This window comes from Polypterus senegalus, chromosome 10, assembly GCF_016835505.1.
Source record: "Polypterus senegalus isolate Bchr_013 chromosome 10, ASM1683550v1, whole genome shotgun sequence".
NCBI lineage: Eukaryota > Metazoa > Chordata > Cladistia > Polypteriformes > Polypteridae > Polypterus > Polypterus senegalus.
The window spans coordinates 133030320-133053736 of record NC_053163.1 but is presented as its reverse complement, the minus strand read 5'-3'; the positions used below and the strand labels follow the sequence as shown (position 1 = coordinate 133053736).

General features: G+C 39.2%; 1 protein-coding gene across 1 annotated transcript in view; it reads right to left on the bottom strand.

The window, feature by feature from the left end:
- Nucleotides 1-4720, bottom strand: part of LOC120537629 (protein strawberry notch homolog 2-like) — a 79284-nt gene extending 74564 nt beyond the window's left edge. The window contains exon 1 of the mRNA XM_039766703.1: nucleotides 4553-4720. The gene's annotated coding sequence lies outside the window, so the exon portion shown is untranslated. The remainder of the gene's footprint in view (nucleotides 1-4552) is intronic.
- Between the last annotated feature and the right edge of the window lie 18697 nt (nucleotides 4721-23417).

Below are 23417 nucleotides of genomic sequence, written 5' to 3'. Positions count from 1 at the left end.
TGCTGCATGCTATATCAACCAGAAAGCAAATGAGTGAAGTTATAATACCTAGGCTTATGAAGATTTTATGTACAGCATCACTACGTCTCTCATGTTAACTACATTAAAAATGACAGGGAACCTGTGGCAGATGTTGCAGACAAAGTTCTGAATGCCAGTCACACTGGGAGCAGCTTCACTGCTGAGATGGCTGGCTGTTGTTCTAAAATCCTTTTTAGCATTTTCAATGCGCTGTTCTATTGAGGGACCGCATCAGTTTCAAGTTTGTGTGTTGCCAAGTTTAATAAACATTAGTTCTCTTTAAGCACATGGCCAGCTGTACTGCTACGGTGAAAAATGTTTTAAAAACGGGCCTAACCAAGCAGAGCAAACGCACAATTCTTGGAATTTTCAGAGCATCCCGGATACTAAAGTGAGCATGTGTTAAAGTGGCCGACGTTGAGCAGCTCCATAAGCTGTACCGCACGGATCATATTAGTGGTATTGTTAGTCACAATGTCTGGTTCTTTGTCTTTTATGTCCCATTAATAGAACTGCTACACATGAGCAACTGAAGATGTGTAACCTGTAGAGTTTATACAGTGAAATTAGTCTTCCTGCTGTATCTTTAATTTCGACTAATTCAAGATTTTAAATATTCAACAGAGGAATAAATTTGGCTAACAGTTTAGTTGTAGGGTGTCTACAAGGAGATTCATAATACATGAATAGGTTACTGAATAAAGATTTATTATTTAAGAAGCAACATTTGATTATTTTATATTATTATTATTCACAAGATAATAGATGTTTTACAAAGAAAATGTATTAAAACAGAGTTATTCCACATCTTACAAATGCTGATGTTAACTATTCATTACTAATCAAGTATTGATTTTTAAATGTCATTTCATGCTTATGCATATGTTGTGAAGTCATTATGTAGACATGTAGATTATGTAATCTCTATTAAAAAAAAAAAAAAAAGCCATCACTTCAAATATACCAGTGCATTACTACTTCAATCAAGATAAAAATCGATACTGAATCAAATTGGGACATTGAGAATCAAATCGAATTGAATCTGGACTTCAGTGCTGATACCCGGCCCTACTGGTTAGTAAACCAGTTACTAAATATCATTTAATTATGCACATCATAAATTCACTATATTGTTTGGAATTTTCCTGTAAGAAAAACTAAGGAGACTGTTTGGCATTTTCAAGTCAAGGTTATTTCTTCATAGTCATGGTATATATTAGTATATATATGGCATATATTAGTTGCCCCATTAAACTGAATTCAAATCATTTTTAATGCATGCAGAGTCACTCTTGCTGAGGACATGGTAATAAAAGAACTAAGGACAATGTTTTTGAGCGAAAACTCACCGACTATAACGAACATGAATCAATCCATAAATACACAGAGAGAACATGCAGACTTCCATGTTGAACATGGCACTGTGAGGTAGGAATGACAGCTCTGCACCACCACTCTTGCCTATGCTAAAATGTCTGTATTAAACTTGCTAAATTACAGGCTGTACTGCGATTCTCCCCTGGATTAGCAGGTTAGGAAGATGGATGGAAGTATGCTTATAACACCTGTTCAGTTCTTGTCACTTCACTGCATGCTGTGCACAAATACATTCTCTCTCACTCTCCCTGAAGCACACACATGCATAACCAGTCTAGCAACAGCAAGCAGTGCCTTTGCTAAATAAAGAAAGTCTGAATTACCATAAGCTGCCCTAATTCTTGATGTTCATAAGAAATGCAGTATTTTACTTCATAAGGTGGAAGTTCATAATAAAAAACAATAAGTTGCATCAAAATTTTAAAATATCCAAAGGTGTGCTTCTACTAATGTTTAAAGTCTAAATATTCTCAACTGTAATGGAAATTTGTCATTTTTCACCCTGTGATAAAGGTCTCGAGAGCTAGATTCCTAGTAATGAATCAAAAATATCATAAATAATCAATTACCTTGAAATAGACTAAAATGTTATCTCACATGCTTATGTTAGAAATTAATCATTTTTAGCCTTCTGGAAATGGTCCTTTGGAGTTTTAGGACTACCAAGAAATGTTATCATTTTTGTGATCAGCAACAAAACACTCCACATACTTGTATTACTGATGTCATTTTTTTTCTAAGATGTTTGAAAAGTAGTAATTTAACCCTTCATATCCCATTAAGTGGCAAACTGCTGGGATCGGCTGATGTGGCATGCACAACTTCATGTTCTTTGGATTATTTCTGCTGAAGGCATAGATACACATCAATTTTTGATAACATTTTTGGCTTGAAAAAATGAAGGTGTCTTACAAGTTTTAAAGCTTTACTTCACTTTTGGACTGCGTAGATTTGTCAAACAATAAACAAATAAAAAATAAATACTGATTGCAATTTTTAAACTTTGTTTCATTACTACATTTCATTGCATTGATTCTACAGCGTACATAAAAACGCACTTCGGGTTAATTTTGGATTTTGACAGTGGAGTCTCTTAAGCTACCAGTGGGCATGGCTAGAGTCGCAGCCCCATTTCTTATACTATCTTAATTCTAAATATTAGTCAGTATAGCCCTGTAAATTACAGCATCTGAAGTAGGGATGGGACATTTGTTGTTTTTCTACAGGTTAATACTTTGTAGTCCGTTAAATGTTTAACACATTAAGAGAGGGGTTTACAATTATTTTTTACCCGTGAGCCAGCTTTATTGTGCATTGTTCACTGATGGGCAACCCTCTTTAGCACTAAGGCTCCATTGACTCCTTAATTTTCAAACCTTCACCACGAAGTGTGCTGCTGTAGCAAGTTATTTTCTTTTATTATGTGCGATTTTCAAATATTTTTACATTTACTATAATAAGGTGCTGTAGATTTTTCACACTCAGTTGCATAAATAGAGCTGCTACTCCTCAGTGTACTCAAACATATTTTAGTAGAAAATGAATTGTGGAATAGTGACTAATGTGAAACTTGACTGTACTTGGCTGGCTGTGGAGGCCACTTCACGGATGGGGTCTGCATGAATGTAGCAGCATGGTGCATGCATTTCCTTTGAGCTATATCAAAAAAAGTACTGCTCACTACAGCAATGATTTTTGATGATGCCTCTATTTTGTGAAAGTTTCTTCATAATGTTGAGGTAACAAACTATTTCATAATTCAATCCCATATAAGAAAATGACTGCAGATGGATGGGAATTGCAGTTTCTGGGATAGGCTGTAATGTGCATTAAAGTTAACACCAAGGATGTTATCAACTGTAGTTAAGTATAGCAATTTGCTAAAAAAAATTTTTTTTTTTTTTTAAAAATTCGGTTACACTATGTACTGTATTGGGGATTAAAAATGACACTCAATTTCAATACTTTTCATAGTATCACATTGAAGTATAAAATTTTGATAATGCTAGACTTCGGAATCCACATGCCATTATAAAACACAAGAGCTGGATAGTTAAAAAATAATATATATATATATATATATATATATATATATAAAATAATATGCTTCACTTTAGAATGCAATTTCATGTGGCAAGCTACTATATATCATGAATGTGAGTAAATGACTTTCACTTGAAAAATACCAAACTTATCCTTAAAACCAAACTAAAACACACACATGTCAAATGTTTATTGGTTGAGCAAGTAAAAGATACAAGCTAAACTTGTCCAAGTGACAGTATGTACAGTAATTTGTATACAAACAACTGACTGCCACATTGGCAGAAATGAAAGCCTGCAACCACTGTAGCCCCCCAAAAACCAAGTCAAGCTAACTGTGGAAGGGTCTTGTCAGTACAAGCTGACTGTTATTTAATGACTTTTCTTCCCTAAATGTAGGGTTAAGTGTCACTAGTTTTTTAGATTAACGTGTCCCTACTAGATTTGTGAGTCGGAACCCGACAATAATACATCCTCCTGCATGATTATTTTGTACCCTGTTGGTCATTTACAGAATTTTTTTTTTTTTTTTAAGTGACTGGCCCTAAATAAAGTAAAAATCAGGCAACTAAATAACTGCCATAGTGCCCACCCCCTGCCAGTTTACATCCTAACCCCTCCAACCTTTCAGTTACTCAGACAAACAAAGGATCTCACAAAGTGCCTCGCTGTCTAGTGGGAAAGCAGGATAGTCCCAAAAGAAAACAACAAGAACTCGACAGCCTTTTTCGTCTCGCCCACCGATTCCGTGTACTTGTGGCCTTCCCAAGACGATTTTTACCATGAGGCTAAGACGGCGGCTGGCAAGCATTTAAGGCCGGTGCTGCCGACAACTCCCAGGCCCTACCCGTGACTCCCGGGTTCCCCCCGAGATATTCCCAGGCCCTGCTTCTTCCAGCGACTCCCAAGCCCCGAGAGAGGCTAGGCTCCCATTAAAGATGTGCCCATCTTCCGCCAGTCCCTTAAAGGTCTCGGCCCGGCGAGGTTATCCCTGCCCGTGCCCGGCCCTTATCCTAGGCCCCCCGAGCGTCTTCCGACGTTGACATTAAGACCCCCGGATGGCTCTCGGCCCTCCCAGGGGCTACCGTCTCCGCTGAATTCAGTCGCTCACCTACGAGTTGAGCCCTTCACGCTGTCCGTTTTGTCGTGTGCGCTCCGAGTCCCCCAGTGCCGCAACGACTCTTCGCTCCCAATCGACGCTTTATTTGCTCTTTTTGGTCCTGCGGGCTGTTTGTTTCACTTCCTGATTGACGCCATTTTGATTTGGAGAGGGCATTTCCGCCATGACGTCAACACCCCTACTCCGGCAAGCGAGCGCGCTGAGCATTTTGGGAGAACGGGCTGCTGCTGGCGTGTCCTGTTGCCCCCCAGGCGCTTTAGTGTTTAGTTTCGGCATTTACCCCTTATGACTCACATTTAAAGCTGTGTTTAATTATTTTATACTTTAATGTTTTATTGTTTGTATTGGAACTTGATTGAGACAATGATATGGGTCACTATCATTTGGCTGTAAGTGCCTTTGTGTAGAGTGCTCCCCACCTCATGTTTATACTTAGCCTTTCTGGAAAAAACACCAGTTTTGCTGTTTGAATTTTCACTTTTTAAAAACTTTTTATTACTTTTCTGTTTTATATTTATTTCACTCTTTCATGTTTTGTTTGGAGTTTGGAATTGGTATATGTTGCACTGTTATCTATCCAAGAGACTATACTGGATAGTCTTGATGAAGACTCGGAGAGCATTTCAACAATATATAAACTTATTCTTGTTCCTCTTCATCTTTTCCCACTTCTATGTGGGGGTTGATTTGCTTGATCAACTTTCTTCGTACAGCTCGGTCCTGCACCTCCACCTCAGTCAAGCCCTTTTTCGTCAGATCTTCTTTCACGTTATCCATGCTTTATCCATGCACCTCTGCTTTGGCCTCCCTCATTTTCTTTTCCCCTGATCTTCCATTCCCATCACTCTTTGGCCCACGTATTCATTGTCTCTACTCATCACTTGTCCATTTGACCTTAACCTACTTTCCTGTACTTTCTTAGATATCTCTTTAACTTTTGTTGTAACTTGTTTCTTATTCTGTCTGTAACTCCACATGTCCATCTCAATGTTCTCATTTCTGCTACATCCAGCTTCTCCTCTGCTCCCTTTTACAGCCCATGTCACAGCTCCATCCATCACTGCTGATCTTGCCATTGTCTTAAAACACATACCTTTAACCTTCACCTAAATTCTTTGATCACACAGTACTCCTGAGATCTTATTCCAATTGTTCTATCCACACTGCACTCTGTGGGTGATCTCTGCATCTGGTTTTCCATATCAGGCTATCACTGATTCTAGATATTTAAATTTATCCACACTTTTCAATAACTGTCCCTGCATGCTAACGTCTGAATCCTGATCGTCATTAAACCGCAAATATTCTGTCTTCTTCCTACATATCTTCAACCCTCCATTTTTCAAAGCCATTTTCAATTCTTCCAACATTTTCTTTTCTGGTGCTACACAACACAATGTCATCAGCAAAAAGACATCCACCAGGAGGAAAGGCCTTTTATTCCATGACTCAGCAAATCCCTAACCAGATCAAAGAGGTAAAGACTTAAAGAAGATCCCTGGTGCAGACCTACTCTAACTGCAATCTTGACTGTTACTCTAACACTGCTTTCAGTCTGAGTCCTCACTTTTTGATACATATCCTGTTCAATCCTCACACACTGCTTTGGTCCTCCTTTCTCTCTTGTTCAACTCCAGACCTCTTGACGTGGCACTCTATCATAAGCCTTTTCCAAATCAATAAACACCATTTGCAAACATTTCAGCTTTTCTTGATGTTTCTCTCTACATTGTCTTAATTCAAAGATTGCATCAGTTGTTTAGCTGCCTGGCATAAAACTAAACTGCTCCTCTCAAATGGTGGTCTCTTCCCTAAACCTTCTCTGCATATCTCAAAAAGTAGAATATATATAATGTATGTTTGAGAGCAAGTCATAAAGTGTCTGCAATAATATTTTAACTTTTTATACTGTGGGATTGGCTCCAGCAGACCCCCGTGACCCTGTGCTAGGATATAGTGGGTTGGAGAATGACTGACTCACTGACTTTTTATACAGTTGGCTGCTATTCTGCCTAGAGAGAAATTGAGGCACCTTAATGGAAATAAGTGATCAGTAGATGAAACCAAGCCAAAAATGAGTTATCGGAAACACTAGTAGAACATACAGTACATCAAATCCAAAACACAAAAAAATCATAAAGTAATTTAAAAGTCAAATATCAAAACCAGGAGCACCTTACTGAAAATTGCACTAGAGAGTTGTTTTATTTACAGTCTTGGACAACCAGAAAGATTGCAGTGCTGCCATTAGTTGTGATGATTACATCACATGTTGCAAGCTTCTGGTCGTTCATAATTAGCAACACATAAACAACCCATCCTCAAAATGCAATGTCCATGGTAAACAAAATTATATTGTGGGAAGATGTGAAAAATTTTCAAACCTAGTGAAAAGAAATTGAAACTGAATTTAACTGAAAAAATGAAATTCTCCATAGTAAAAACCCAAGAATGCATCTCATAGGTGCTTCTAAGAGTAACGGGGAACTCAGACAAATGAATACTCCCATCATAACAGCTGCAACACTAGTTTCACATACATTTACAGCTTTGTGTGTCTAAAATGCTGTGACACAGGTCCACACTGGTGTGGTTAATTGTTGGTGTGTATTAGCTTAGGTGTATTAGAAGAATAGATCCATCTTTGACATTATGAAAACAATATTTTACCTCACTGAATAGCACTGAAAATGGATTGAAAAGTCCAAGAATGGCTACATATGTATCAGAGATGAACAATGATCAAGTCTTTCACAGGTGAAATTGCTCAGGACAGTGTTCCCACTTACTCTCTAGTTATCTTCCCTAAAAGTAGAACTCCATTTACTAGCTGCAGAGCTGTCTCTCTTATCTTTAGGTGTGAATTTCCAGAGCAGGGGCTCTACCATGACTACCCCATTATAAATACAATGTCTGACCCAAAGGGGGTGTCCTAGAGCCCCAGACTCCAAACACAAAAGCACCCACACAGTCAAGGATACAAATAAAGTGAATTTTGTTATACAAGAGTACCTTTTGTAGGTTCTTTCTTCAATATACAAAATGATTTCTGCCGCAAATTCAATAATTTCCCTCCACTCTCCTCCAGGCAATCATTTTCCTCTTCTATCCAACTCCAGCTCACCTGGATGAAGTCAAGTGGCTTCTTTTATATTTGACTTGGGAGTACTTCCGATGCCATAACACTGAATGGTGGAAGCTCGTCCAGGTCAGGTAGAAGCTCCACAAAACAGGAAGTTCCTCTCACTGGTGGCACCCAAGGACCCTGACAGGGTTGTCCATCAGGACTACAAATCCCATGGATCTCTGCCGGGTGTCTATACTGGAGCCATGTAAGGGGAGCACTGCCATCTATTGTACTGGGGAAGGAACTGACAGACAACCTCCCCCAGTCCCTTCGTTAATCTTTTATTCTGACTGCTATAATAATCAAGCACCATCCCAGCCGGGTTATGCCTTCATTTATAGTATTCACCCATTATGGGCCAGGAAGCACCCTTCACCCTAGTTGGGGTGCCAGTTCATTCTGTACGTACTTACAAATGCAAATATTTTGACTTACCCTGATTATGTGACTGTGTGTGTGTGTTTGTGTACTACTATGCACTTCCTAATGTGTCTACTCATTTCAGAGTCATGGTGAGACAGACCCTGTCCCAACAGCACTGAGCAGAAAGCAGGAAGCAACAATGGATGAGTTCTAGGCTTCTACTGCTATAATCTGTAAATAAAATCTTGACTAAATTTTGAGTTTGCTGTAGTCATTCACAGCTGTTGTTTAATATGAGTAATGGTTCATCCTCAGCATATCTTGCTGTTTTGTAGGTATGCGGGTTTGGGCGTAAGAGTACAGATTCTCTAATGCTATGTGCTCAAAACCTTTCATGGATAATCAATTTTAAGGCATAGGGCATAGATATTCAATCATTTTTGGTCTATAGGTCTAGGCTACTGGGATAGTTCCTGATGTTTTCCAAATGTCAGTGACTATTTCATAATCTATTCCCCATTTAAACATATTCAAATGTGGGTGCACTAACTGGTCTGCACAAGATGCTAAGGCTTTACAGCTAATTATCTGGTTATTTTAAATGTAAACTGTGATCTAACAGTAATAACAGTTATGGAAATGGTTAATTGTGTCAGTGCATTAAAATACTGCATAGGTGATACCTGTCTGTCTTCAAATATAGAAGTGCTATAAATTGATGAGAATGAAACAGAAAGCGACAGTATCCTGTCATTTATTAATGGAATAGGACAAAATATGAGTTTTACGAAATACACATACAATTTTGTCTTTTGACACTAGTGTGTCTTCTACTACACTGTAAGACAGACTGGCATTATCCACTTTGCCAGATTGGAACCCAAATCTGCACCAGTGGTCAACCAAGTACAAGGACTTATGTCTGCCCAAGAAGTCAATGACATGAACATAAAACACATCCTGTTCTGTTCTGTTTATTAAAGTACAGCTCAATCTAACTGCAATTTTGGCTGCCCATAGCTGATACCGTGTGGACACAATCTTTTTATTCCAGAAGGCAGTTGTTCTGGACTGGAAAGGTAGATTACTTGTCTGCACTGGAGTTTGTAGAAGGTTGCCATTAGTCCAACCTTGATAACAAACAGCAACTGAAGTACAAAAGAGAAAGAAACCATACATAAACAATCCATTCACCTTGCTAATGACAGGGATTGGCTGATTACCAACTGACTCAGCAGACATAACTTTTCTACCATCTGAGGACACTGCATGTGTAAAACCTTTAAAGAGAAACTGCAGTATCACCTGCAACCAAAGATGAAAAAGCTCCGGAACAAAGAAAGAAAGTGCACTGAAATTTCTTCCTTTGTAGGGAGAAAGATGTCCAGAAAAAGAACAACGAATCACTCAGAGTGAACCATTAAGTATTACTTTGCTTCCAAAAACTATTATTTGTAATTTAATAGATGGGACTAAGCCAGCTAATGTATTATGGTATTGGTGTCACTGTAAAGTAATGCCCTTGTGAAGGATAAGTTCTGGCTGTTATGAGTTTCTCATCCTAAATCCAGCAAGAAAGTGCAGAGCAGCATCTCACATACATGCACGCTCTCTCTCTCTCTCTCTGACGCACACACACCCACGCACAAATACACACACACATATAGAGCACTCTGTGAGGAGTGGGTGGTAAGCCGGCATAGAAGCTGTTGTGAGTAAATAAATGCTGCAGTGAAACTATGAGAAAGCTTAATAATTAGCTAAAGAAGTTATCCATCTTGAACACGTGAATTGAAAGATCATAATTCATAAGCGATATGCCTTTTTCTATAGGAGAGAATAAGATCTCTCTGAGTCAAGAGGTGGCACTCGTGAGTTATATTGTATGCCTTTAAGGAGAGAAAAGGTTAAACTAATATTTTGTAATTTTATGCTTTGTGTTGTTTCTTTTAGTTGTTTGTCTATATATCTATATACTAAATATCAAAGGCAGGTTGAAATCTTTGTAATCAACGTAGACCTCAGTGTTAACATTTGCAGTGCAGTGTGTCTGTCCGGTGGCTATTACATACCATTTGAAAGGATTTGTATAAGCAGTGCTAATGTTTGTGATGCCCCATTTGTTAGATAACAGAGACATAGTAACTGGACAGACACACACACAGGTGAATATATACAGTACTTGTATATATACATCTTCTATTATCCTTATGTTATAAATAAATTGTATTATTTTGTTTATTTCCACAGGCGTGTCTGGGTTATTTGTGCAAGTGAGTCACTGGCTGAATTCGAACCCCAGAAGAGAAGGTAATTGTGTTAAAGTAGACCTTTGCTGATTTATAAACCTTGTTCATTAATTGTACAGATCTCATCATATTTCTGGCATCTCGGCTGGAAAGTGAAATAGAGATCCTTCACTCAACCTACGTTTAACTTGTCATACCTTGAGGGGTGCCTTGTTGATTGTTTTAATTATTTATCATCAATAATGAAGGTAAAACGTATAATTAATTAATTAACTGAGTGGCAAAACAGCCCATGCAACATTTATTTTGCTGTCCCTGGGGTGGGCAAGTTGAAATTCATTCTATTCCTACAACACACATGACTATAATTTCCAAAACTCTCTTTTTTCTTTTTTTGCCATTATTTAAAGTAATTACTGCAATGCATTATTTATGGGCTGCTAATATTTCCCTGTTTGCAGCTTTCATTTAATTCAAAATGCTGCTGGAAGGATAATTACAAGAAGTAGCACTAGGGTAGTGTAGTGGTTAAGGGTTTGGGCTGCAAACCCTGAGGTTGTGGGTTCAGATCCCACTGCTCCAATTGGAAAATAAATAAAGAAGTTTAACAGGTTGTATTTATCATATGTTGTAAATCCCTTTGGATAAAGGTGTCAGCCAAGTAATAATGAAAACTATCCAGAGTTTCTGTCTGAAACGCTAATCAGTCAGGTTTCAGGGGCCATTCCACTGAGGTTACAGCTACCAACACATTTTCTGTCTTTATCCTGCTAGATGATTCCTCTTCTTATGACAAGATTAACCTCCTTGCCACCCTTTCAGATCTTGCCATTACTGACACTGCCCTCAGGTGTTTTGAGTCCTACCTTTAGGGTAGATGCTACCAAGTGTCCTGGAGTAGAGAGATGTCAACGATACACCAGGCAAGCACAGGAGTTCCCCAAAGATAGGTGCTGGGCCCTCTTCTCTTCTCTCTATACACCTCCCACTAGGCCCATTAATCGAGTACCATGGTTTCTCTTATTAGTTTTAAGCTGATATTCCCTACAAAAGACCTCATGGCATCAGAAAGAACACATCTTACAGATATTGCAACCTAGATGAAGGAACTCCTGCTTAACATGGCAAAGATGGACCTTCTTGTTATCCCAGCTCAACTGTCTATTTAGCATTTCATTTATGTTCATCTTTTCTTATTATTTCTAACACCTGTCCAGTTTGTAATTAACCAGCTGTTCTTCAGGGAACATGTTGCTAAGGTCTCTCATCTTGCAAGTTCATTCTATCAGGGCTGACTTTACCATATAAGTGAACTAGACGGTCGCCAAGGGCAGAAAATGGTTTATCAATCAACACAACCTGTGGAATACAACACTTGGACAAAGGGGACCCCTCCCCCGCATTTCTATTCAATATTCAATATACATTATTAAAATACACACGAGACTCCAAAAGGGACAATCACCCCTTCCTTGTGCTTTGATTTAACATATGTTTACCACACTTGCTAGAATAATAAGTTTTTACTCATTTTGAAACAATAAAAATCTTGTCAGCCTACCAAACCCCTAAGCTCTTCTATGCGGCATATGTATAATGATTGCCATCAAAATTGCGTGGTTTGGGCATGACATTTCCAAATTCATGTAAGGCAGCAAAAAGATTGTGCCAGCCCTGCACTTTATACAATATTTGCAAGATCAGACCATATCTGACAGACTTTGTCATGTCACGTCTGTACAACTTCAAACATCTCTGGGTGGGAGTACTGGCATGTGTCACCAAGCTATGGCAGATGATTCAAAATCTAGTGACACGTCTGGAGTTCAACCTGTTGAGGCGGGTACATGTCACTCCTCTTTCAAATCACTACAATGGCTTCCTGTAATGGCATATATTAAGTTCTAATCCTTGATGACTGAATACAGGATAGTCAGTGGGTCAGCACTAATGTGTATGTAGACACTTGTGTAGTCCTATGCTCCTCTTCGACCACTCAGTTCTGCTAATGAGCGGCATATGGTGATGCTACCTCTGTGTGGTATCAAATCTCAGTCCATACTCATTTCATGTGTTGCTCCTGGCAGGTAGAACAAGCTGTCCACCTCCATTTGAAACACGGATTCCCTCAATGTGGTTAAGAAGCACTTGAAGACTCTCTGGTTTGGTGAATTTCTAACTAGTATTAGCTATTAGATTATATAACCTAGGAAGTGAAATTCACTTGTATTTTGTTCTGATTTCTTCATTTGTGACGGTTTGGTAACCTGTCTTGTAAAACCTGTTTCCCAGAAAGTCCCCTAGACTAATCTTTAATTGAATATGTTGACCTCTTTTGTAAGACACTTTGGATAAAAGTGTCTGATATGCAAATAAATGTAATGGTAATGCAGAAAGGGCATCCACATAACCTTTGATCTTGAGACTTTACAGTAGCTTCTGGTTAAGTAGGGCAGTGGTTCCAAAACCTCCTTATAACATGTACATCTCTAAATAGTTTGAGGCCTATTTAATTAAGAGGACTTATAATTTATACTGGATCAGACCTTGCAATATCAAGACATTGGTCTTTTAAAGATTCCAAGGATAAATTAAATTACAGTGGAATAGTGAGGCCTTAGCTACAGGGCCCTAGCGCTGCATAATGATCTGCTTGTATACAGGGTGACACACCATTCTCAGGATTTACATGCAGGCTGAAGACTCAACACTTTAGTTTAATGTTTTACGATTACAGCTGTTGATTAGTTATGTTTATTGCAGCTCTATTCATTTCTAATTTGCCCAAAAATTAGTTTTGCCAGTCATTATGAACTGTTACTAACTGCTCTCTATTCTTTTTGTTTCCGAGTATTCTATTGTGAGACTTGTCATACTATTAGTCCAGCTCAGAGAAAGTGATGCTAAAGATATTAGAAGCCTTGGGATTCAGTAAAAAAAAAGATTTAACCCCATTCTTACTATTCTCCCCAGGAAAATACTTATGATAATGTAAAATACCCAGGCCTGGGTCTTCAGAGGTGTGGCTTTGTCAGTTTTAATCAACGATAGTCCCTACTGAGATTTATTTTCTCCTGTAATGTTGTAGACTGGAATTTTTCATTTCCTTTTCATTATTGTCACATGGTCTTATCACAGTTATGTTAATATACTTTATATTGAGATTTTGCTGACACTTTTTTGCCCCTAAGGTGAGGATATGGATAGTTTCATTTTAAGAACTGGGAAATGAACGGTACCCTTATGATGACTCAAATGATGAATCCTCTCAGGAATGCAGAGGTCAAATAGCTAACAAGTTATTAGAAATGAGGGTTAAAATGAAAATGGAAACCAAAAGTAAAAAAAAAACAAATAACAAAACCAAAAGTCCTAGCAAAGACCCGTTAGTCTATCCCTGACATGAAAGTGATTCTTAGTTTTTTAATGAGTTTGCAGACACTGACGATTGTGTGACACCATCTTAAATAACAGAGGTATTTGGACACCACAGGTCTTGCCAGTGGTGTTGTGATTACTACCACAAAATACCAAAATGTGTGTTTAAAAATCTTCCTTCTTCCCCCAAAACCTATAAATATTCTGTGACCTTCACAGGTGTAAGCATAGGGACAGACCACAAACAGAACTATCCTTAATAAACTTCAGTACCAAAAATTAATAAACAGAAACAGAAAAAGTGAACATTCTGCCTCTTTGAAAATAGCAAGACTCATTATCAAAATGGAAAAGTTTCTAAGACCAAAGGCATAACACCAGCTTTGTTTAAAAGACAACCCAAGCAACAAAATTCAGACCACTATATAAACTGAAAAAAACAACAACAAAGAATCGGAAACCATGACATCCACAAAGGTACTCAGAAAAGGTCCTTCAACAACTCTCCATGCCAATCTGGAGAACCTGACCCTCTGCTTGGTATATACAGGAAGAGGGTATTATTCTAGTTGAAATGTCTCAAAGGTCCTGCATCCTGAAACTTCACATAAAGGGGACAGACCACATAACTAAATACATTAATACAAACATCATAATACATATATAATAAACAACACAAAAACAAAACAATATTCAAAAGCAAAGATCAAAAACATAACTAATAATATAATAATACCTAATTAATTAACAAAAAATAAAAATACCTGGTATGATTAGGTATCACAAACATGGAAAAAGAAAAGGGGAAAGCCTCTAAAAGGACCCACAAATTAGGCCAGGACCTTCACTGACCTGCCTAGAGGGAGGTCTCACCCCAGGCAGCCTGATCCCAAACTCAACAAGCAGGCTTAACTGTCCCAGTATCATTCAGATTATTCTTAAAAGCTGTCATGTTTTTCCGCTTCAAGTCCATATCTTGGTAGTTTGTTCCCACAACTCTTTGCATAAAGAAGCGCTTTCTGGCTTCAGTCCTGAGTGCAATTCCATAAATTTCCACTGGTGTACGCGATTGCGTAGTTCACCGCTAAGTTGAAAGAATTAAGCTGGATCTGCTTTATCAATGTTTTTGGGAATTTTGAAAACCTGCACTGGGTTCTGACACAGTCTCCACTGCTCAAGACTAAACAGGCTTAATTGTCTGAGTCTGTCACAGTAGGACATGTCCTTAAGTCCAGGATGCACCTGGTTGCTCTCCTCTGCATAGCCTCAAGTGCTGTGATATCTTTCTTGTAGCATGGTGGCCAGAACTGTGCACAGGACTCCAGATGTGGTCTCATGAGTGTGTTATATAGTCTGAACATAATTTACCTTGATTTGCATTCACAATTTCTATGATATAACCCAACATTTTATTTGCCTTTTTAAACACTTCTGCACATTGTTTAGATCATGAAAATAATGTGGCAACATCAACTCCTAAATTCTTCTCAGATATTGCTTCCTGTACGACAGTGTCTCTCACCTTGTTTTTATAACTGATGTTCGTTTTGCTCATGTGTAGCACTTTGCATACTTTTATGTCAAACTGCATTTTCCAACTGTTTGCTCATTTCTGAAGCTTTTCCAAGACTTTTTGAATTGGTTCTGCTCAATCCTTAGTGTTTGCCATTCCTCCAATTCTAATATCTTTTTTAATTATCAGACTTTGGCCAGCACAGGCCCACAATGCAGTCCAGACTTTTAAAATTCAAAAGACACTTTAAATGTGCAAAATGTACATAAATGCCCTTTAATGCAGAGGATAAACCATGAAACATCTGGCATGAATGACAAGGCCAACAAAGAATCTTCATAAAGGAAGAATTTATTTAGAATACACAAAAGAGAACAAAAATTGTAAAATGTCATAATAAGGCAAGAGGCATTTCTAAAAATGGAAATCCAAAACCAACCAGTCCAAATCCATAATCCAAAAGCAGAAATCCCAAAATCTTCTTCTTCTTTTGGCTACTCCTGTTAGGGGTTGCCACAGCAGATCATCGTCTTCCATATCTTTCTGTTTTCTGCATCTTATTCTGTTACACACATCACCTGCATGTCCTCTCTCACCACATCCATAAACCTTCGCTTAGGCCTTTCTCTTTTCCTCTTCCCTGGCAGCTCTATCCTTAGTATCCTTCTCCCAATATACCCAGCATCTCTCCTCTGCACATGTCCAAACCAACACAATCTCGCCTCTCTGACTTTGTCTCCCAACCGTCCAACTTGAGCTGACCCTCTAATGTACTCATTTCTAATCCTGTCCATCCTCGTCACACCCAGTGCAAATCTTAGCATCTTTAACTCTGCTACCCCCAGTTCTGTCTCCTGCTTTCTGGTCAATGCCACCGTCTCCAACCCATATAACATAGCTGGTCTCACTACCATCCTGTAAACCTTCCCTTTCACTCTTGCTGATACCATCTGTCACAAATTACTCCTGACACTCTTCTCCACCCATTCCACCCTGCCTGCACTTTCTTCATCACCTCTCTTCCACAATCCCCATTACTCTGTACTGTTGATCCCAAGTATTTAAACTCATCCACCTTCGCCAACTCTACTCCTTGCATCCTCACCATTCCACTGACCTCCCTCTCATTTACACACATGTATTCTGTCTTGTTCCTACTGACCTTCATTCCTCTCCTCTCTAGAGCATATCTCCACCTCTCCAGGGTCTCCTCAACCTGCTCCCTACTATGGCTACAGATCACAACATCATCAGCAAACATCATAGCCCACGGGACTCCTGTCTAATCTCGTCTGTCAACCTGTCCATCACCATTGCAAATAAGAAAGGGCTCAGAGCCGATCCCTGATGTAATCCCACCTCCACTTGAATGCATCCGTCACTCCTATCACAGACCTCACCACTGTCACACTTCCCTTGTACATATCCTGTACAACTCTTAATACTTCTCTGCCACTCCTGACTTCCTCATACAATACCACAGCTCCTCTTGAGGCACCCTGTCATATGCTTTCTCCAGGTCCACAAAGATGCAATGCAACTCCTTCTGGCCTTCTCTACTTCTCCATCAACATCCTCAGAGCAAACATTGCATCTGTGGTGCTCTTTCTTGGCATGAAACCATACTGCTGCTCACTAATCATCACCTCACTTCTTAACCTAGCTTCCACTACTCTTTCCCATAACTTCATGCTGTGGCTCATCAATTTTATCCCCTGTAGTTACTGCAGTCCTGCACATCCCCTTATTCTTAAATATCGCACCAGTACACTTCTTCTCCACTCCTCAGGCATCCTCTCACTTTCCAAGATTCCATTAAACAATCTGGTTAAAACTCCACTGCCATCTCTCCTAAACACCTCCATGCTTCCATAGGTATGTCATCTGGACCAACAGCCTTTCCATTTTTCATCCTCTTCATAGCTGTCCTTACTTCCTCCTTGCTAATCCATTGCACTTCCTGATTCACTATCTCCACATCATCCAACCTCTTCTCTCTCATTCTCTTCATTCATCAGCCTCTCAAAGTACTCTTTCCATCTGCTCAACACACTCTCCTGCTTGTGAGTACATTTCCATCTTTATCCTTTATCACCCTAACCTGCTGCACATCTTTCCTTGCTCGGTCCTCTGTCTAGCCAATCGGTACAGGTCCTTTTCTCCCTCCTTAGTGTTCAACCTCTCATACAACTCATCATACGCCTTTTCTTTAGCCTTTGCCACCTCTCTCTTCACCTTGCGCCTTATCTCCTTGTACTCTTGTCTACTTTCTGCATCTCTGACTATCCAACTTCTTCTTTGCCATCCTCTTCCTCTGTATACTCTCCTGTATTTCCCCATTCCACCACCAGGTTTCCTTTTCCTCCTTCCTCTTTCCAGATGTCATGCCAAGCACCCTTCTTGCTGTCACCCTTACTACATCTGCTGTAGTTTCCCAGCTGTCTGGTAACTCTTCACTGCCACCCAGTGCCTGTCTCACCTCCTCCCTAAACTCAACCTTGCAGTCTTGTTTTTCAACTTCCAGCGTTTGATCCTTGGCTCTGCCCTCACTCTTCCTCTTCTTGATCTCCAGCATCATCCTACAGACCACCATCCTATGCTGCTTAACTACACTTTCCCTGCCACCACTTTGCAGTCTTCAGTCTCCTTCAGATCAACTCTTCTGCATAGGATGTAATCTACCTGTGTGCATCTTCCTCCACTCTTGTACGTAACCCTATGTTCCTCCCTCTTCTTAAAATATGTATTCACCACAGCCATGTCCATCCGTTTGGCAAAATCCACTATCCTCTGACCTTCTTCATTCCTCTCCTTGACACCATACCTACCCATCACCTCCTTATCTCCTCTGTTCTCTTCACCAACATGTCCATTGAAATCCGCCTCAATCACCACTTTCTGTCCCTTGGGTACACTGTTCATCACTTCATCCAACTCACTCCAAAAATCTTCTTTCTCATCCATCGCACACCCATATGTGGAGCATATGCACTAATAACATTCATCATCACACCTCCAATTTCCAGCTTCATAATCATTACTCTGTCTGACACTCTTTTCACCTCCAAAACACTCTTGACATATGGTTCCTTCAGATTATCCCCTACTCCATTTCTCCTCCCATCCACACCATGATAGAACAATTTGAATCCACCTCCGATCCACCTGGCCTTACTCCCCTTCCATTTAGTCTCCTGCACGCATAATATATCAGCCTTCCTTCTCTCCATCATATCTGCTAACTCTCTCCCCTTACCAGTCATACTGCCATCATTCAAAGTTCCTACCCTCAGTTCCACTCTCTTTACTTTCCTCCTCTCCTCCTGCCTCCGGTCATGTCTCCCCCCTCTTATTCTCCTTCTTCTTCTTTGGCCAATAGTAGCCCAATTTCCGCCACCATCCTGTTGGCTAACAGTACTGATGGCGGTCATTGTTAACCCGGGGCTCGACTTATCAGGTATGGAAATTTGTATTGTTGTCTGCATATTGATTTGGCAAAACTTTAAATCAATAAAGTACTCTTTACTCCACTGAACCTCTGCTGGGACCATTTCCTCCATTAGAATATATTGGTAGAGGGTGGGTCCAGCAGGATTAATGTCAGGGTGGACCCGCCTTTTGGGGGTTCCACCTGCAGAACCCAAGGGCATAAGAAAATAACTTTGATACACAATGAATTTAATAATATTTAAAAACAACAATATTAACAAAAAACGTAATAATAAAAGCATAAAATAATACAGGTATCCCTGTGTCACACATGTGTGCCTTGGGGACAGCTTAAAAGCTCTGGTTGTGGTAATTCTTTGCCGATCCACAAGATGGCACTATGTACTACTGCCTCCCTTTACAGACCAGATGACTGACAACCCACCCACCTCTGACATGTGTGCCACCCATTTTTTTAAGGTTTGTTTTAGGTCATTTTACTTTTATGAAAGTCCAACATTAAGTACTTGTTTTTGCTAACCGAAGAGGTTTTTGCTTTTACAAAAAAAATTGAGCCATTATAGAGGCTTGGAGTGCACGCCCAGCTCTTTACCTGGAAGTACACTCAGCATCTCATCATCAATCCACCATAATGCTGAACTGTGATTATGAAATTCCATTTCAAGTGATGTGAAATTGGCATTGAAGGATGTGGTGGAGAGTCTGTGACTATTGTTATATTTTCTTAAACATACCCTTTTTGAAAGTATGCCAAACAGACTAACACCCCTATAATTACCAAATGAAAAATAACTGTTAATACAAGATGACCAGTACTAGAATAAAACCACAATTCTTATCACCCTATTAAAGGAAAAATGCAACTGAAATAAGTTCCCCAATATGGATAGTATTATTAGTTAAAACACAGTGATTTATTAAAAGTATATAAGTAAGTAAGAACTTGTAAAGGAACTGATTTATTGTATAACAGGAATACAAAAGTTAACAGTTATCTTAAATATTTTATTCCACCTCCTCCTCCACCCTGAAGATACACAGAAGCAGAAGCGGCTCTTTAGGTAGAAATAAACTGTAATGCATGGTCAGTCTGCTGTGCATTAGACTGTGCGACCTGTTATGGGTGTTGCAACCAAAACCATCAGACACAGCTTCACAACACAGTGCTGGGTTCAAATACAAAGTGTATATTTCAGACAATACCTCCACAGGGTTTCAGTTTTCTTCTTTCTAGATTGCACAACAAGCAATACGTTTCTCCTTCTACACCTCAAATGCAGTCTCTTACACCTCCTCCCTGTAGACAGAGGTTGCTCCAAGATGCTGGACACAGGAATACATCTAGTGTTAAGGAGGTCGCACTCCCGGGTTATGCGGATACCCTTGAAAGTAGGGACAGCCTTCCTTAACAACTCTGCCTGTCAACACCCAGGGAACCCAGCAGGGCTGCCCCACAGGACCACAACTCCCAACATGCCATGCAGGTACATGAATAGGTATACTGGCTCAGGAATGCTGCCATCCAGTGTGTTGGGTGATCATGTACTCTTGGAAGGCAGTCGCCCCTGTCCATTCACTATAAGTGTATGGGAGGCTGTCAGCCCAGCATGATGCAAAATGTCATGGAGCTCTGTCCTTACTATTAACAGCCAGGGTGGTCGTTGTCTCATGCCCAGTGGCTCCAATCTTCTGCCCGCAGAATAACTGCATTTTCAGTTCTAAATCCATCCTGAGTTTATCAGTTGGGGCAGCTGCACCTTTCCCGTGTACTTAACTGGCTGAAACACAGATTACCTGCAAGTTGCTAACATCAGTACTTTACAATAATAATAATCTGAAGATAATATTAGTTCAATCAATTTAGTCTTATAAATGTTTACATAATTGCTTTCCCCTTAGATTCTATTTCTAAAAATGTCACTATGATTTTATTCTGTACATCTACAGTGAACTTTTATAAGCAGCAGTTGAAATTACTCGTGTGCGAGCTGCTTGCGCATGCGTGCTTTGCCCGGGGTCTGACTCACTTGTAGGCATCCAGGTGGCTGTTAGACATGTAAAAGAGGAAAATATACAAAATATACAACCTGGTGTAACTGTTCCGAATGAAATATTAAAAAAGTACAATAAGTTGCAAAGAACGTTTTGTTCTTTTAATAAAGACGCGTTTGTAAATGTGCCAATGCTTTTCAATGGGATATTTAGATTTTTTTTAAATGTTATATTTGTGATATCTGAATTAAAATTCAATTGTCTCGACAAATTTTCTTGAAGAATAAATAAGCATGCCACATTTCAGCAAAATTGGGAGAACAAGTTGTTTCATGCGGGCAGACACAGGGACAGACAGACAGTCATGGATAGCGCAATACAGGGCCATTTCTGGGCATAGGCGGGCTAGGCAAGCGCCATCTAGTGGTCATGGCGCATGACTGCAGCTCCAATTAAAGAATCCTATCTTTATTCGGTTTAGAAAAAATTGCCCGGACTGGACCGGAGCATAAAGGAATGTTTAGCGTCTGCCCTCTGCAGAACACTATCTGTTGAGAATACAGATCAACGAATACTCGGACTCAAAGCAAATGTCCGATTGTAATGTTTTATATTATTTTCGCATATTCGGTCTTAACGTCTGACGACCTACACAGTCCAGACATGGCGAAATAAAGTTAAACGATCAAAACGCCAACAGGACTGTAGCTCCTGAGTGAATTGCTAAAAGCAGATTAAACGCAAAGTATGACCGTCTCCAAAATGGACATCCATTAAAACGTGTGTTAAAACTTAACCACTATTGCTCACCGCTATTTGTTTGCGTTTTTTTGTATAGGTAGATGGTATTATTTGCATACACGAGCAGGAGGAAATAGAAGTTGTGGGCAAAGATTCCTATTTAAAAGTTATCATTATATTCTCGGTTTCATTGAATGTTGTCATTATGCTAGTTTTCAATTTATTTTATTAGATTAAATAGCATGTATATGTTACGGTAATGTCTTAGCTAAAAAAAGAAAAACTAATTTTTTTTAGAATGACACACGTTTTTCTGGTAGTTTAGCTAGCTATCTATAGAAACCAATCAGCTTTAGTAATAGGCTTAGTGCTTTTTTATTTTCTTTACAGAAACATTAAAAGCCATAAATAAAGACTACTTAATACAGCCCAATTCCTGCTTACTTTCTGAAACGGCAAAGCTCGTATTTTTCTGAGAAAGTCTTGTAAACAGACGTTGCTGTAACTCGTCACTCTAAAATTGTGGATTCAAACTCCTAAACATATACTCCGCTGTCCCCAGTCCTGTCCCTGGGTCTCAATGTACAGTTCTGGCCGTGATGATTCCTCTCAAAGCAAATGGGGTGGCAGGGCGCCATTCACAACTTTGCCTAGGATCGCAAATACTCCTAGTGCCGTCTCTGGCGAAATACGTGCTTTGTGCGTTATATCGATGGGATGCCAGATTAGAAAATTAGAAATACGGGGCAGTCTTAAAATCTCTCTCTATATTACTATATATAAAAATGTATACATGCCCCCTACACACCCAGACCGATATATTATATAAAAGTAGAGACATAAGTTAAAACATAAAGCAAGGATTTTAATGGGTTATGAGAAAAACAAAAGTAAAGTCATTTGAAAATTATTTAATACAAGCTAAACAAAATTCTGTAAAAGTGAAATCATTTGAAAATATTTATTTAATACAGACAACAGATAAATATTATTATAATTATTTGATACAGGCAGTTAGAAAAAAAGTGGGCCGTGGCAAGTAGTAACGACACACTTTGCTGGCAGTCACTGTATGTTGCAATGCTGATCCAGAACTGCACAGCAGCGCGGCTGGAGAGCGAAACGGCAAGAGTGTCGCTGTCCTCAGCCAACCATAGCAACTGAACAAGCTGCAAACAGGCAGCAAACACTCGTTTCCTTGTTACATTTGGGTCATTTTTATCAAGAGAATCTGAGAAAAGAAAGTGCTTATAAAATTACAACCAAGTAGCCTACCGTAAGAAGGTAGTAAAAATATATTTTTATTACGAAATTTGAAAATGAACTAAATACGGGACATTTGGGTGTACCTGAAAGGTCAGCACAGGACAGGGGACAAAATGATCAAATATGGGACATGTCCCGTATATAAGGGACGTCTGGCAACCCTAATTATATTGTATGTGTATGCACCTAAAAGACACAGCAAACAGGTCAGTGGGACTTTGCACTAATTTTAATTTATATCCTCTTTTCTATAGTTTACATTGTTTCATTTGTATCAGGGTAAGGAGATTTCTGGAGGGATGTGACTGTATATTTGAGAAAGTTTGGTACAATGTAGTTGGTCCGCTAATGCCCCTGATATTAACACAGTGACTAGATGATTTTTGAAAGGCCAAAAGTAGTGAGCTAATCACTTTAAAAAGGAAAAAAAAAGTCCCACAGCTTTGCAATACAAATCTGAGCATATATTTAACATTTTGGTTTTGTTTCATTATTATATAATTACATCACCCACTAGATATTGGATTTCCCTAGCAATACCAAGTAACTCAGCTACTACAATACAAGACTAAACACTAAACAAAAGTGCAGTTTTTACACAGGCAGTCATTTTTCCTTCTATTTATAGTTTTGTTATTTTTTAAATTTTCTTTGGATATCAAATAATATTCCAATTTTAAAAAATTTCTGATTTTTCATTCATCCATCCATTTTCCAACCCACTGAATCCTATCACAGGGTCACGCTGGAGCCAATTCCAGGGCACAAGGCAGGAAC